Source organism: Macaca thibetana, chromosome 15 (genome assembly GCF_024542745.1).
Source record: "Macaca thibetana thibetana isolate TM-01 chromosome 15, ASM2454274v1, whole genome shotgun sequence".
NCBI classification, from domain to species: Eukaryota; Metazoa; Chordata; class Mammalia; order Primates; family Cercopithecidae; genus Macaca; species Macaca thibetana.
The window spans coordinates 32,931,171-32,945,964 of NC_065592.1; the positions used below are offsets into that span (position 1 = coordinate 32,931,171).

The window sequence follows — 14,794 nt, forward strand, 5'->3', positions numbered from 1 at the left end:
ATTTCCCTAGGGTAAAGAAATGATGAGTCTGAACAGAAAAACATGTACATCAGAGGGTGGGGTAGGTTGTGTAAGGGACAATTTAAAATCGCCAAGTTCTAAAATAGCATAGGAAGTTCAAAATAATACATGGATTGTAATTTTCTTTCGAAAAGCAGACTATTTAGCAACTAATGGTTGGTAGCATGGGCCATTAGAAACAGAATATTATCTGTGGATAACTTAAGATACTGTAAAATGCCCAAAGTGAGGAGGTTGAGGGAGAACCCAAATAAGCTAGACGTATAGACCATTATTTCTAGTCAAGAAATAATATTTCTAGTCAAGAAAATTTGAGAAAGGCACACAAACAAAGATAAGAGGGCAGCTAAAAAATGTACTTTATTTAACAGGAAACTTTTGGGATGGCATGTAACTTCTATTATACAACTGCTAATAAACTTAGGCAAAGGACAAAAATAGTTTCAGTATTTTAATGTATGCGACAGTGATCCAGGAATCTGTAGTGACCAGATACAGAATTCTGCAATGGGAAACCTACTGAGCTTTGTGATCATCTGAGTCTTCATCTAAAGCTGAAAAACTGTTCAAGCTTTGTGTCTGATGGACTCCTGAAACTCACCACGTTGACAACTGACACCATCTTTCCCTAAACATCTCCTTCCGCGTTCTGAATGTTGGTAAATGGCCCACCACTTTGTTCGAGCTCAAATTGTGAGATTCTTCCTTCAGGGTTTCAGATTTCTCCCTTTCCTGTGGCAGCACATTTAAACACGTATCGTGCCTCAGAGACATGCCTCATGACCCACCTCCATTCGTTTTCCTCCCCAGTCCTGCCTTCCCTACCCCTTGTTCATTCAGGTCCTCCTATCACATGTGGGCAACTCTTAAAACCTCCTACCTGGTCTTTCTTCTTCTAAGATCAATTCTAGTTCAGCCAGTATACATATCATTACTCATATATGATTATGATATGACTGTGCCCTATTGCTCAAGAGTAAAGCTATTCAGTCTGGTCTCAGCCCATGTCTCCAGCCTCACTTCCAGCTAGCTTCCAATTCCTCGCACATGCCACGTATTGCATCCTTGGGGGATCCTTGATCAAGGCCACCAGTGCGCTTTCTCTTCTTTTTGCCTGACAAATTCTTACCCATCCTTCAAAACTCAACTGAAATGTCATGCCCTCTGTGAAGATTTTTCCCAACAATCCAAACAGAACTCTTTGCTTTCCTCTATGCTTTGCCAACACATACACATTGTGATTCTTGCCCTGATCTCATTATACCTCGTATTACATTTACAAGTCCTCCTTAAGCAAACTTGGCTAGATCAATGTCTGTGACCTTAAAACATTCTAACCAAAGAAGAACCATGGCAACAGTGGTGTCTAGGCTGATGTTGTGTACCATCCTCTAGCAGGTCCATCCATTTCTGCTTTTAGCATTGGACCTAATGCTAACAAGAATCATCAGTTTCACTTGCTCCTAAAACTTTTTTGTACCAGTTATATTTGCTACTGAGCTCATTCAATTTAATTAATATTCTATAAGATAAAATATAGGTATAAAAGTGTTATTTCTATGAAAGCTATGTTGAATGCTTTGAAAAGACTTGATAAAGTCAAGTTGCTAAAAAAAATTACTGTTAAGTTACATTTTGGCAAGACCAACTATAAAAGATTGAGATCATAAAAATCTTGAAGGACTCTGCTCTAAGACTGTTTTACAAATGTCTAAGTTCTCATTCCACTTCAAAGAAATGGAAACTGGAAGTAGCACACAACACAGTGTAGGTGAGTGTGGTTTATGCAAGGGAGGAAACAGGGAACTTCAATCAAAGGAACCAGATTCAAATACATAGGCTTTACCCTGTATCACAATACTGGTGAATACATGTATTTACATTTTAAATGAAATTAAAATGCTTAAGGCATTTTTGAAAAGGATTCCCTAGTTAGGATGGTGATTATCAAAAAAAAGAAAATAAGTGCTGGCAAGGCTGTGGAGAAACTGGAACCCTTGTGTGCTGTTGTCTGGAATGCAAAATGGTACAGTCTCACGGAAAATAGCATGGAATTTCCTCAAAAAAAATTAAAAACAGAACTATCATACGATCAAGCAATCCCACTACTGGGTATTTATCCAAAAGAATTGAAATTAGGATCTTGAAGAGATATGTACTCACTATAGCATTAGTTATAATAGCCAGGAGGTAGAAGTAACCTAAGCGTTCATCAACATGTGAATGAGAGAAAATGTGGTGTATAACACACACACACACACACACACACACACGAATATTATTTAGCCTTAAAAAAGAAGGAAATCTTGTTATATGCTATAAGGCAGTCACGGACAAATACTGCATGATGCCACTTCCATGAGGCAGCTAGAGCAGTCAAACCCATACAGACAGTAGAACGGTGGCTGCCAGGGGCTGTGGGTAGAAGGAAGTGGAGAGTTGTTGTTCTATGGATATAGAGTTTCAGTCATGTAAGACGAAAGAGTTCTAGAGATCTGCTGTATAACAATGTGTATACAGTTAACAATACTATCCTATATACTTAGAAATTTGTTAAGAGGATAAATTCCCACGTTATGTGTTTTTTACTGCAGTAATTTTTTTAGGTGCCTTTAGACAAGATAATCTGTTAGGTTCTTTACAAACTTCATAAACTTTAATTATCACCATAAATACTTAATGACAGTACTTAAGAAAATATCCGTTAGATTGAATTTGTGGACAACCGTGCTATACAGGCACACAAGGCATTGTTCCTGTCAATCTGAAATGACAACCAAGCAGGTAATGTCAGCTCCACAGGAGCAAGGGATCGTGCTGTCTTTTTCACTGATGTATCCCAATTGCTTAGAAGTGCCTGGAAAGGTACTTAAGAAGATGTTTCCTGGATTGAATTTGTGGACAACTTTCTTAACTCCAGGTACACATATATTGTTTTAAGTTACTACAACAGTGTGTAACACAGAGCTATCAAGATGATTCACAGACTCAAGAAGTCTGCTCATTTAAAAGATTTTTCTTGGTTCTATCCGAATTCCTTTGTACTTCGATTTAATTCCTGTTCTCAAAATACCTGTTTCTTAAGTGCTGTTAACACTGAGCAGAATTTGGCATCCAGAGAAACAACAAAAACCATAAATCACCAATGCAACTTTCCAAGTATTTCTTCTGAAGAGCCTCAAAAATGTTCTTTATCTATGGACTATTCCAAAAGAAAATTATATTCGAAACTAAGCTTTAGAACACAAACCATTTTCATTCCTTCTGGATAGTGTCTAAGGGGGAACATACATCTCTAAAGGCAGTCATATTATTTTATTTCCTTCTTTTGATTATGCCTTGAAAATCTCCAGGCCAAGGACTCTGGCACCTCCTTGTCTACTGTCATCGGTGGAGCTCTCCGGCCTGGACGCACAAGATTATGATACAATGGCCAGGGGGACAATGGACGCTGGATGACTATATATAGGAATTCTGGACTTCGTTGTCATGGAGGCAAATGGAAAAACAAACGCCTAATCCTGAAAATAAGGTTGAGGCCAAACTTGAAGGAAACACACACTGAAAACTTCCTGTCATTCTGATGAGTAAAAACAAAACCTTGAAATATGATCAGGGAATAGATTGAGAAAACAAAACAAAACAAAATATTAGCCTGCAAAATGACACAAACATGGCAAAAAATGGGCAATCTTTCTCTTTTTTGAGATCTGGTTTCCCATCATACTTAAATTCATTGAAAAGGTTTCTCAAAGGCCTTATTTTGTGTGAAGCTTCATGTTTTTTCTTTATATTTTTGAGGAATCCAGGCAGGTCTGACCTGAGGCCAAGGAGGATTCCTGGACTTTTCAATTCACTAGGTCTTATGTTTGGGAACATATCCATTTGTCTTTCTACATTTTTTCTCAATGGCATCACCATTCATTCACCCAGTCAATGAAATCAGCATAAATCTTTGATTCATTTCTCTCTTTCGTTCCACACATTCACTGAGTCAAAAGCTCTGTTGGTTCAGCCTCCTGAGAAACTCTATCTCTGTGATCCACTCACTAGCCCACTGCCATGGCTTTTATTCGGGCCCTCGTGGTTGCTGTGTGAACTTCTACTGCAAAATGTTCCTAACTGGCATTCTATTTTCCAGTTTCTTCTCCCTCTAAGATTCCTTTCTTTTCTAAAATGCAAATGTGATCATGATACCTTCTTACAGAAAAAAGTCCAAACGCTGAACCAAGGGGCTCACACTCTCCTTCATCTTTCCAGGCTGATCCTCACTCCCATGCCCACACTGTTCCCATGCTGTGCTTAATGCCAGTCACATACAAGGCTTCTAATATTCACTTTTTATGCCTTTTTTCCCTGCATCATTGTACATTCTTGCAATATCCTTCTTATACTTTTCAGTCTGACAAACTCTTACTCATCTTTCACAATTGAACTCAGTCCAAATCTGCCATCACCATGAAGATTTTCCTTGACCTTTCTAGATACACGTATTAAATTTCCCCCTTAGACTCCCCTACTACTACATATCATGCTGTATTAAGATTAATTTATTTTACCCCCACCAGACTATGATCTCTTTGAAATTAGGCCATTCATCCATTTACCCGTTCATGTATCCATGTGTGCATCCATCCATCTATCTATAATTGATCTATAATTGTTTTAAGTTGATGTACCCCAGAACTTAGTCCAGCGGCTGGTCTAAAGTAAGTGCTCAACAAACATGTTAAAAACATCCCCAAAAAAAAAAAAAAAAAAAAGAGTACAGACTGAAAATACTGTTCTGCGAAAACCCACATTTATAAAGAAAATGGAATTGATCAAATGTTACTCTCTCTCTTTTGGATACTGAGGTTTCAGAGTCTTCCTTCTGAAACACTGAACCACGCTTGCTGAAATAAGCCTGGGTCTTTTTTAATTACATGGACAATGGCTTCTGAACATTTAAGAACTTGAATGCAATGTAATTCAGAATCCATGGCTGTCTCAAGAAGCCAAAGGCTTAATTTCTAGTCTTGCCCCTAAATTAGCTATAAGCCAAAACTCAAAACAGATGCTATCAGCACATCTGGAAGCCACTTGAGGTGATTCAGTATGCAGCTCTCTATCCGTCATTTTTTTCATACATCAGTAGGCATTGATGTTTGTGAGATGCTCACATGTAATGGGTACCATGTATTTAAATGCATCATGGCTTTTTGATAAATAATCAACACCTGAGACCATACAAATAGAGCCCTTTGCAATCTGTGAGAAGGTATTCATGGGTTACCTTCAGGTGTTTAGAACCATATTTTCACTGCATACACTGTTTTACCAATTTTCCTCCATCAGAAATGTACTCATCCCAGATATGTAGCATACAGACTACCCATTTTGCATAAGGACTTGTAGTGGCTCAGAAAAGCAGAGATGGGTTTATGTTGCCCAGGTAACCAATGAAGAAACTGAAGCATAACCTGGGGGTCCTGCATGCCCAGTCCCAAAAATGTGTGTTTGTTTTTTCTGCCACTGCAGCTATTCCTTCTTCATTAAATGGTATTTGTAATTCAAAGTGTGTCTTCTTAAAAACCCTCCTTGAAACAGGCAGGAAACTTGTAGGGAAACGAATGTGTGGTGAAGGATCCTTTTTCTAACATTTTTTGGAGGAAACTCTGGGTGGTATCTGCCATTGTTAATTGAGAAGCTCTCACAATACCGAATGCATAATTCACCTGTGAGTCTTTTGAATTGTGTGATGAGGAAGTCAGGTTTCCTGCTGTTCGTTTAGATCATATAGATGTCTTTACCACACTGAAAAAATCCAACAAAAAGTGTTGAGCACAAAAGCCTCTTTATATAAATGACTTGGCCTCAACCGTAGAGAGCTTGTGAGCAACCTCAGATGGTATTTAGAGCTCACAGGCCGTGGGCAAGGCCACAGTGCTTCCTCCTCAAGACCTGACTTGAGGGAAGATGCCTACTGACTTCAAGGAGTTGGTCACAATTGATGGCTTGCTATGAACAGTGCTGTGAGAGCCCGGAGGGAACAACTGTGGAGATTTCTTAAAAGATTCGATAATCAAGAGGAAATAACACATCTGGGTATAAGCATATATATATATTTAGATACACGTAGAGCTCTAAGTGATGCTATACGGAAATCAGGTGAGAAAGGCTATGGTTGATCAAGAACAAGAATGAGCAGCCACATTTCAAAGCACAGAGCTCTTCTAAAATTGTCCCCGAGCGGGAGTCTCTGAGCCAACAAACCCAGTGGGTTTCTTACCCTTTTTTTCTTTTATTTTCACCTATTTCCATGCAGTGTAAGAAAAACCTTGCTCTAGGTTAAGCTATATTTTTAATCACCGTTAAAGCAGTAGGTTGTTCCCTTAGGATAGCTCCTCCACCCACTCCAAACTCACCCACAGAAATGTTGCCCAGTGATGCTGGACTCTGGCGTAGGGTATTAAATTTCCAAGAAGCTGGAGAGATCAGATAGTGAGATCCAGGTTCACCTTTCACTGTCTTAGCCAGCTCTGTCTAGCATCTGTGTCAGGTGCTTTTTATAAAGTCTCTTGTTGCCTTTCACCATGACCTTATGAAATGAGAATTATTACTTCCCATTATATAGGTGGCAAAACCCAGGAACAACTGAAAACAGACAACTTTTCAGCTCTCCAGAGTGTGTTGAGCAGCCTCCTCCTAGGTCTGCAGCAACTTTTAACCCAACAGACCTCTGTGTCCTCATTTGTCAAGTGGAGAAGATAACATTGGCAACTTCATAGGGTGCTCTGGAGATTATATAAGACCAGTGTGTGAAGTCCAGTGACTAGCACATAGCAAGTGCTTGCAAGGGCCTCAGTTCCACAGCAATGAAGTCTGCATCGTATCAATTCTCCACCAAATAAGTGTTTATGGAGTATGTTCTACGGATGGAAGCATTTGGACTCCTTTACTGGACTGCAGAACCAAGTGGAACAGGGATCTCTGACACAGATGTAAAATACGTAGTTTTCATCCCAGCTCTAGGCACATAGTAGCTGCTTGGAGGCTACTTTTTGACTGACCAGTTCTGGCAGAGCCAAACGCATTGCTACTTATGGCAGCAACTTGTCCACTGATTTTGTAGGTGGAGATGGCTGAGTGGGGAGGGGATTGATTGTGGGGCTTGGATTCAGCTCAAAGGCAGGGCTCAACCTGAATAATACCACAGACAGAATGATTCACTCCTATTTTGTTAGTTAACAATGCACACGGAATGGTCACAAATCAACTTGCTTCAAAAAGTCACCTCAGGGCAAATTCAATTCCCAAGCTGTACAGGCTTTCCTGGCAATGATTCTGGGGTCTATCTCCTTTTCAATATTCTTCAAGATTACCTGCAGCTTTGAGCAAGGTTCTTGGTATCCAATTGACAGGCTTGGCCTCCATCATTCCTGTCATCAGTGATGCCCTCCCCAACCACCTTACCTGACACACCAACTCCCATCCTTTCTACCCTTCACCTTGGTTTTCTTCTCTTGATAGTACTTCTTGCCACCTCATCTACAGTGGATATGTATTGGTTGACTGTCTGGTTCTCCCTGCTACCCACGAGGAATGTTACCACGAATTTCTCAGTGTGCATGGATCTTTGGATTTTATTTCATGATTGATGAGGGCATCTCAGCTTCCTTGGGAACTTCTGGCTCAGCTAAGTATGGGTTACTCTTCAGGGGTGTTTGCCTACTACTCATTTTGAGAAATCTTAGACTCTGTGCTGAGAGGTGCCTTCTTCCCACCATAGATCTACAAAATAATTTGAAGAGAAAATAAGTGGAGAAGGGCATTCCAGGAAGAAGGAATAGCAAGGGCTAAAGTGTGAGACAACAGGACCCTTTTAAAGACAGGGTATTCAGTGCAGCTGTAGCACAAGGGAAGAAGTGGTGAGGACTGATCCCAGTGAGAAATGCAGGGTCCAATGAACTGCTTTCCATGCTGAGCTCAGAGTTTATTCTGAAGGCAATGTAGACAGCTACTGAAGAGTTTTAAGCAGCAAGCAGGTGAGATAGTGGCCTCCCAGTTTTACCTTTGTCTGTAAATTGTACCCACAGTCCTGACCTCTCAGATGGGAAAGGCAGCTTGGTAGAAATGCATTCCCATTGTGAGAAAAACCAACTGGCAGCACATTCCCTAGTGATGATGGAATATCATCAGCACCCCATGATTCCATACTTTGTTTTGTTAAGTAGAAAACACCATCTTTTCTTCTTGGGATTTTACTAGCAGGTTAGAATTGTTCAACTGAACTGTTCATCTAACTGTTTCTACTGAACTCAATACACTCACATCTCAAATGGACTATGGCCCTACCTATGGGAAGGAAAGAAAGGAACTTAGTAGGCTACCTTCTCTGCTCCCTACCAACCCTTCATGTGCAAATAATAACAATAATGTAGAACAGGTGACCAAGTGCTTTATCCATGTGCTGCAAACCACAGTGTGTAATCATCAGCCACCCTTTGCTCTATTTCCCAAATACAAACTCTCAGCAACATCCAAAATATTTCTAGGTCTGCATTTTACTCTTAGGCTTAACATCCATGTGTCAACTCAGATGCTTAATACATATTTCCTAGATTCATTTAGACTTAAAGCAGTGATCAAAATATTATTTTGCAAAGTGATGCAATATTCTTCTGGATGTCTTAGCTTTTTATAAATGGTTTGATTACTCATGATATATATTATATGTACTATACAGGCATACCTCATTTTATTAGGCTTTGCTTTATCGCACTACATAGATATTACATTTTTTCCAAGTTGAAGGTTTAACTCGAATAAGTCTATTGACACCATTTTTCCAGCAACAGGTACTCATTTCCTGTGTCCATGTCATGCAATATTCTGTAATATTTCAAATGTTATTATTATTATTTCTGTTACGGTGATGTGTGATCTTTGATGTTACTATTTTAGTTGTTTTGTGGTGTCATGAACTGTGCCTATGTAAGATGCAAACTTAATCAATAAATGTGTGTGTTCTGACTGTTCTACTGACCAGCCATGTCCCCCATCTGTTTCTCTCTCCTTGGACCTCCCTATTCCCTGAGCCACAACAATATTGACATTAGGCCAATGACTAACCCTAGTAGAATGGCCTCTAAGTGTTCAAGCGAAAGAAAAAGTCCCACATCTCTCTCTTTAAATCAAAAGCTAGGAATGATTAAGCTTAGTGAGGAAGGCATGCTGAAAGCTGAGACAGGATGAAAACCAGGCCTCTTGTGCCAAACAGTTAGTCAAGTTGTGAATGCAAAGGAAAAGTTCTTGAGGAAAATTAAAAACGCTACTCCAGTGAACACAGGAATGATAAGAAAGCAAAACATCCTTATTGCTGATTATGGAGAAAGTTGTAGTAGCCTGGATAGAAGATCAAATCAGCCACGACATTCCCTTCAGCCAAAGCCTAATCCAAAGCAAGGCTCTAATTCTCTTCAATTCTATGAAGGCTAAGAGAGGTGAGAGAGCTGGAGAAGAAATGTCTGAAGCTAGCAGAGGTTGGTTTATAAGGTTTCAGAAAAGAAGCTGTCTTCAAAGCAGAAAAGTGCAAGGTGAAGCAGCAAGTGCTGACGTAGAAGCAGAAGCTGCAGCAGATTATCCAGAAGATATAGCTAAGATAATGGTTGAAGCTGGCTGCACTAAACAACAGATTTTCAATGTAGGCATCACAGATTTTTATTGGAAGAAGATGCCATCCAGGACTTTCACAGCTAAGGGGAAGTTAATAACTGGCTTCAAAGCTCCAAAGGACAGGCTGACACTCTTAGTACAGACTAATGCAGCTGGTGACTTTATGTTGAAACCAGTGCTTTTCCCATTCAAAAAATCCTGGGGTCCTTAAAAATTATGCTAATTGTACTCTGTGCTCTATAAATGGAAAAACAAAGCCTGGACGATAGCACATCTGTTTACAGCATGGTTTACTAAATATTTGAAGCCCACTGTTGGGACTTACTACTCAGATAAAGAGGATTCCTTTCAAAATGTTACTTCTCATTGGCAATGAACTTCATCACCCTAGAGCTCTGATGAAGCTATACAAGATTAATGTTGTTTTCATGCCTGCTAACACAACATCCACTCTGTAGCCCATCGATCAAGGAGTAACTTCCATTTCAAGTGTTATTATTTAAGAAGTACATGTCATAAGGATTCAGTTGCCATAGATAGTGATTCTTCTGATGAATTCTTCTGACTTAGGCAAAGTAAAATAAAACACTTTTGGAAAGGAATCACCATTCTAGATGACATTAAGAACATCTGTGATTCATGGGAGGATGTCAAAATATCAACATTAGCAGGAGTGTCGAAGAAGTTCATTCCAACTCTCATGGATGACTTTGAGGGTTTTAAGACTGTGGTGAAGGAAGTAACTGCAGATGTGGTACAAACACCAAGAGAACCAGAATTAGAAGTAGAGCCTAGAGAGGAATTAGAAGTAGAGCCTGGAGAGGTGACTGATTCTCATGATAAAATCTCATGATAAAACTTGCAAAGATAAGGAGTTGCTTCTTATAGAAGAACAAAGAAAGTGGTTTCTTGAGGTGAAGTCTACTTTTGACGAAGATGCTATGAACACTGTCGAAATGACAAAAGATTTAGGATATTTCATAAACTTACTTGATAAAGTAGTGGCAGGGTTTGAGCATATTGACTCTAATTTTGAAGGAAATTCTACTGTGGGTAAAATGCTATCAAACAGCACTGCAACAGCACTGCATGCTGCAGATAAATCTTTTGTGAAAGGAAGAGTCAATCAATGTGGCAAACTTCATTGTTGTTTTACTTTAAGAAACTGACACAGCGACTCCCAATCCTCAGCAACCACCACCCTCATCAGTCAGCAGCCACCAACATCTAAGCAACAATCCTTCATTAGCAGAGATTATGACTCACTGAAAGCTCAGATAATCATTAGCATTTTTTAGCAATAAAGCATTTTTAATTAAGGTATGTATATATTTTAGACAAAATGCTATTGTATACTTAATAAACTACAGTATAGTATAAACATGACTATTATGTGCACTGGGAAACCAAAAGATTTGTATGACTTGTATATTGCAATATTTGCTTTACTGAGGTGATCTGGAGCCAAACCCGCAATATCTCCAAGGTATTCCTTTATGTTAAATATCTGATAGATACAAAGATAATCAGATCTCATATTTCAAGAGCTCTCAGGTTGTTAGGGGAGATTACAGCACCACACACTAAGATGAGTGAGTGCTCAAACAATCAAACAAATGCCCACGAGTCCATCATCTGTTGTTCGCAGCATGGCCAGAAGACAGTGGGGTTTTGGAGTCAAAAAACCATTCAAATCTTGATTTACTACTTTACTACCATGACTATTTACAGGACACAACAAATTTTCATTTTACATTTACAGGACATCTACTCTAGGAAGGAAGCAGTCTTATATTTATTGTTTAGAATAAAAACATGACACAAACTCTGCTCCTAAAGAGCTCCCTCCTGGTAATATTATGGAGTCAGCAGACTGAACTACATGTTCTCAAGAGAGGTAGGGCACAGCATTGAGGGATTTCAGAGGAAGAGTTGACTCACATCTCGGGAGATCACTGTTGCATCACAGAAAGGAAGGAATTTGCACGTGGCTTTGAAAGACAAGTAGCACCTGGGCATGTGGAGATGAAGGAAAGAGGACACAACATGAACAGAGGCAAAAGGACGAGGAGAGAGATGCTCATTCCAATTAGGCTAGAATATCAGGAGAATGAGGCAGCTGATGGAAAGAGAACAGGCTGAGTATAAACATGGAGAATACTGACTGAGTTTTTTTTTTTCCTCTTTTAAACAGGCTGATATGGTTTGGTTCTGTGTCCCCACCCAAATCTCATCTCTAATTGTAATCCCTACATGTCAAGGAAGGGACCTCGTGGGAGGTGACTGGATCATGGGGGCAGCCTCCTCCATGCTATTCTTGTGACAGTGAGTTCTCATAAGATCTGATGGTTTAAAAGTATGGTACCTCCCCCACCCTCACTCTCTCTGTCCTGTCACCATATAAGACGTGCCTTGCTCCCCCTTTGTCTTCCATCTTGATTGTAAGTTTCCTGAGGCCTCCCTAGCCATGCAGAACTGTGAGTCCATTAAACCTCTTTTCTTTATAAATTATGCAGTCTCAGGTAGTTCTTTATAGCAGTGTGAAAACGGACTAATACACAGGCCATGCAGAGCTGTTAAAGACTTCTGAATAGGAGGATGATATGAACTCTTAACCTTGCTTAGAATAGAATGAATGGAGGACTTTGCAGGTGGGATAAACATGGTGATGGCTTAGGTAAGAGATGAGGATAGGAAGGAGGGAGATGGATGTGAGAAGAATTAAGGTGATATAAACATCAGTACTTAGCAAACAACAAATGACTGGCTGATGGAAAGTGGGTCCAACAAGACTTGTAGCAGAGGATACTAGCTAGGTCCCAAGAGCTCTGGCAAAAGGAGAAGTTTAGTGGGAAATTAATGAGTTCCATTTTAGAACCTTTGAAACGAAAGTTGAATGAGACCCACAGGTGGAGAAGGTAGGGAGCAGATAGAACAGAGGGTCTCAGACTTAACATGAGTGGTTAGCACTGGAAGTCCTGGTGGCATCAGAAGAGGGCAAGTAGACTTCATGTGTTTGTAAAGAGAGACAGAGTGCAGAGAAGAGAACTGAGGACCAGACCCAAGTACATGTAAAGGGAGCAGGAGAAAGGTAGTAAAAACAAGGTACGGGGAAGGCATGATCAGAGAGGCTGCAGGAGAGCCTGAAACACATAGCAGGACCAAAACCAAGGGAAGAGAATTTCCCCAGGAGGAAGGTCAGCAGTTTTAAATGCCACAGACAGAAAAAGAAGGATGAAGAAAGAGCAGCGGCGATGACCTTGTTTGACTGAAATCACTGATGATCCTTGTGCAAGCCATTTCATTATAGTCACAGGGATCAAGGTCATGCTGCAAGGAATTCCAGAGAGAGGGAGGGGGAGCCAAGGAGGCAGCAGGTGTAAACAGCAAGAAGGAATGCCTCCTTCCCCGAGAAAATGCCACTGCAGTTAGCCAGTATTAGATCACTTCACAAAAGTGGTTTCAATAAAATGCTGAAGGCAGAACATTGAGTCTAGCAGTTTACGAAAAGCAAAGAGTGAGTGGTGAGAAAGTAGAAGTTGGGATTATTGGTTTTTTCCTTCCAAGAGATTTGGAAGATAAGATTGCAGAAGGTCACATCCAAGAATGGTTTTAATATTTCAAACACAGAGCACTTTCCTGGGGCTCATATGTATAACCTTTTTAAGATTTGCCAGGGGAAAAACAGTACATCTAAGAACTGAGGCTTAGGGAAGCAGTGACACAGTAAACAAAGTTTGGAGTCAGACTGATGTGCCCCCTAACCCCAACTCTGCTGGATTTAACTATGACCCGGGGCACACCACTTAACTTGCTTAAGCCGATTTTCCTCCTTCCTAAACAGCAAGGAGCTGGTCATGGAAGTTCCTGTCTCATGGGATTGCTGTATGGCTTAAATAAAATGAAACAATGTTTATAAAGTACTCAGTCAGTAGACATGCAATAAGTGATAGTTATCATTAATTAAAAATGATCATCGATTAATGTCAGTTAATAACCACAGTAATGATGTCTCACACTGGGACTCATCAATGCATTCCACTAGCCCATTAGAGTATCAAGTGCTAAGGAGTTTCTTGTGTGGGTGGTTTCAACTAAGTCCTGAAGTTCAGGTAAGTTTATATCATCAAGGCTCCAGATTAAGCACCACCTTCCAAACACTGAATTGTTTTAGGCTCCCAATAAAGCTCATGATGTAAGGAAACTTCATTCAGCTTGAGGCTAGATGTGAAATTTTTTCCTTTTTTACTTAAACCCATTCTATGGTTGATTAAAAATGATCATAAATTGACAACAAATTTGCTTCTACTGTAGTATTTTCATAATAGCTACTATTTCTACAGTAATTTAGAATATGAAAGTACTTCCATTGTGTTATCTCATTTGATCCTTGAAATAACCCCATAAAGTAGGCATCATTATTTTGCATATTAGAAACTGCAAGGCTCAGAGAGGGTAAATGCTTTAACTAAGGACATGCATGTGTGATACGGAGCTAGACAGGACCTCTGCCTAAGGCTGCACATTTCATTAACAACAATGTGAATGATACTTCCTGGACTTGAGCCTGCAGCAGCTTTCAAGCCAAATCTCAAACTCAGGGTTCCAACATCTCCAGTGTGATCTGTACACCATTAAGTAAAGAGGATCTATATGGAGAATTGGGTTCAAAAAAATCATTTGCCCCTAATTTTCACTAGCTCCAGTTGGGTGAAAATGATCCCTCCTGGTATTTGCTCAATCAAAATGAACCCAGCAATACACCGCAAGAGTCACACTTGATGCCAGTACAGCACGAAAACTCCAAAATTCCACTGGAAAAAAAAAAAAAACTGTTATGACTTGGGGAAGAAGTTCCATGGAACATTTGGATGCTTCCCCTGGGTGAGAGTGCCGGACTGGGGCCGAGGCAAGTAAGGCGGCCTGGGGTGGAACTTGGACAGGCTTATGGCATCCTCAAATGTTGCAAATTCATTGCTGTCAACAACCCTCCTTCCCCTTTTGGATACAGGAAGCCCAGCGGCACAGTGAGAGCTGCTCCACCTGGGCTGGGGCTGTGAGGCTGGGCTGCTCTCAGTACTTTGTTAACAGTGGCTTTATGTGGCCAGTCCCAGTA

At 40.2% G+C, this 14,794-nt stretch overlaps 1 protein-coding gene across 8 annotated transcripts in view; it reads right to left on the minus strand.

The window, feature by feature from the left end:
* ZNF462 (zinc finger protein 462) overlaps positions 1–14,794 on the minus strand; it is a 155,488-nt gene that overhangs the window by 48,452 nt on the left and 92,242 nt on the right. The gene's annotated exons all lie outside the window — the stretch shown is intronic.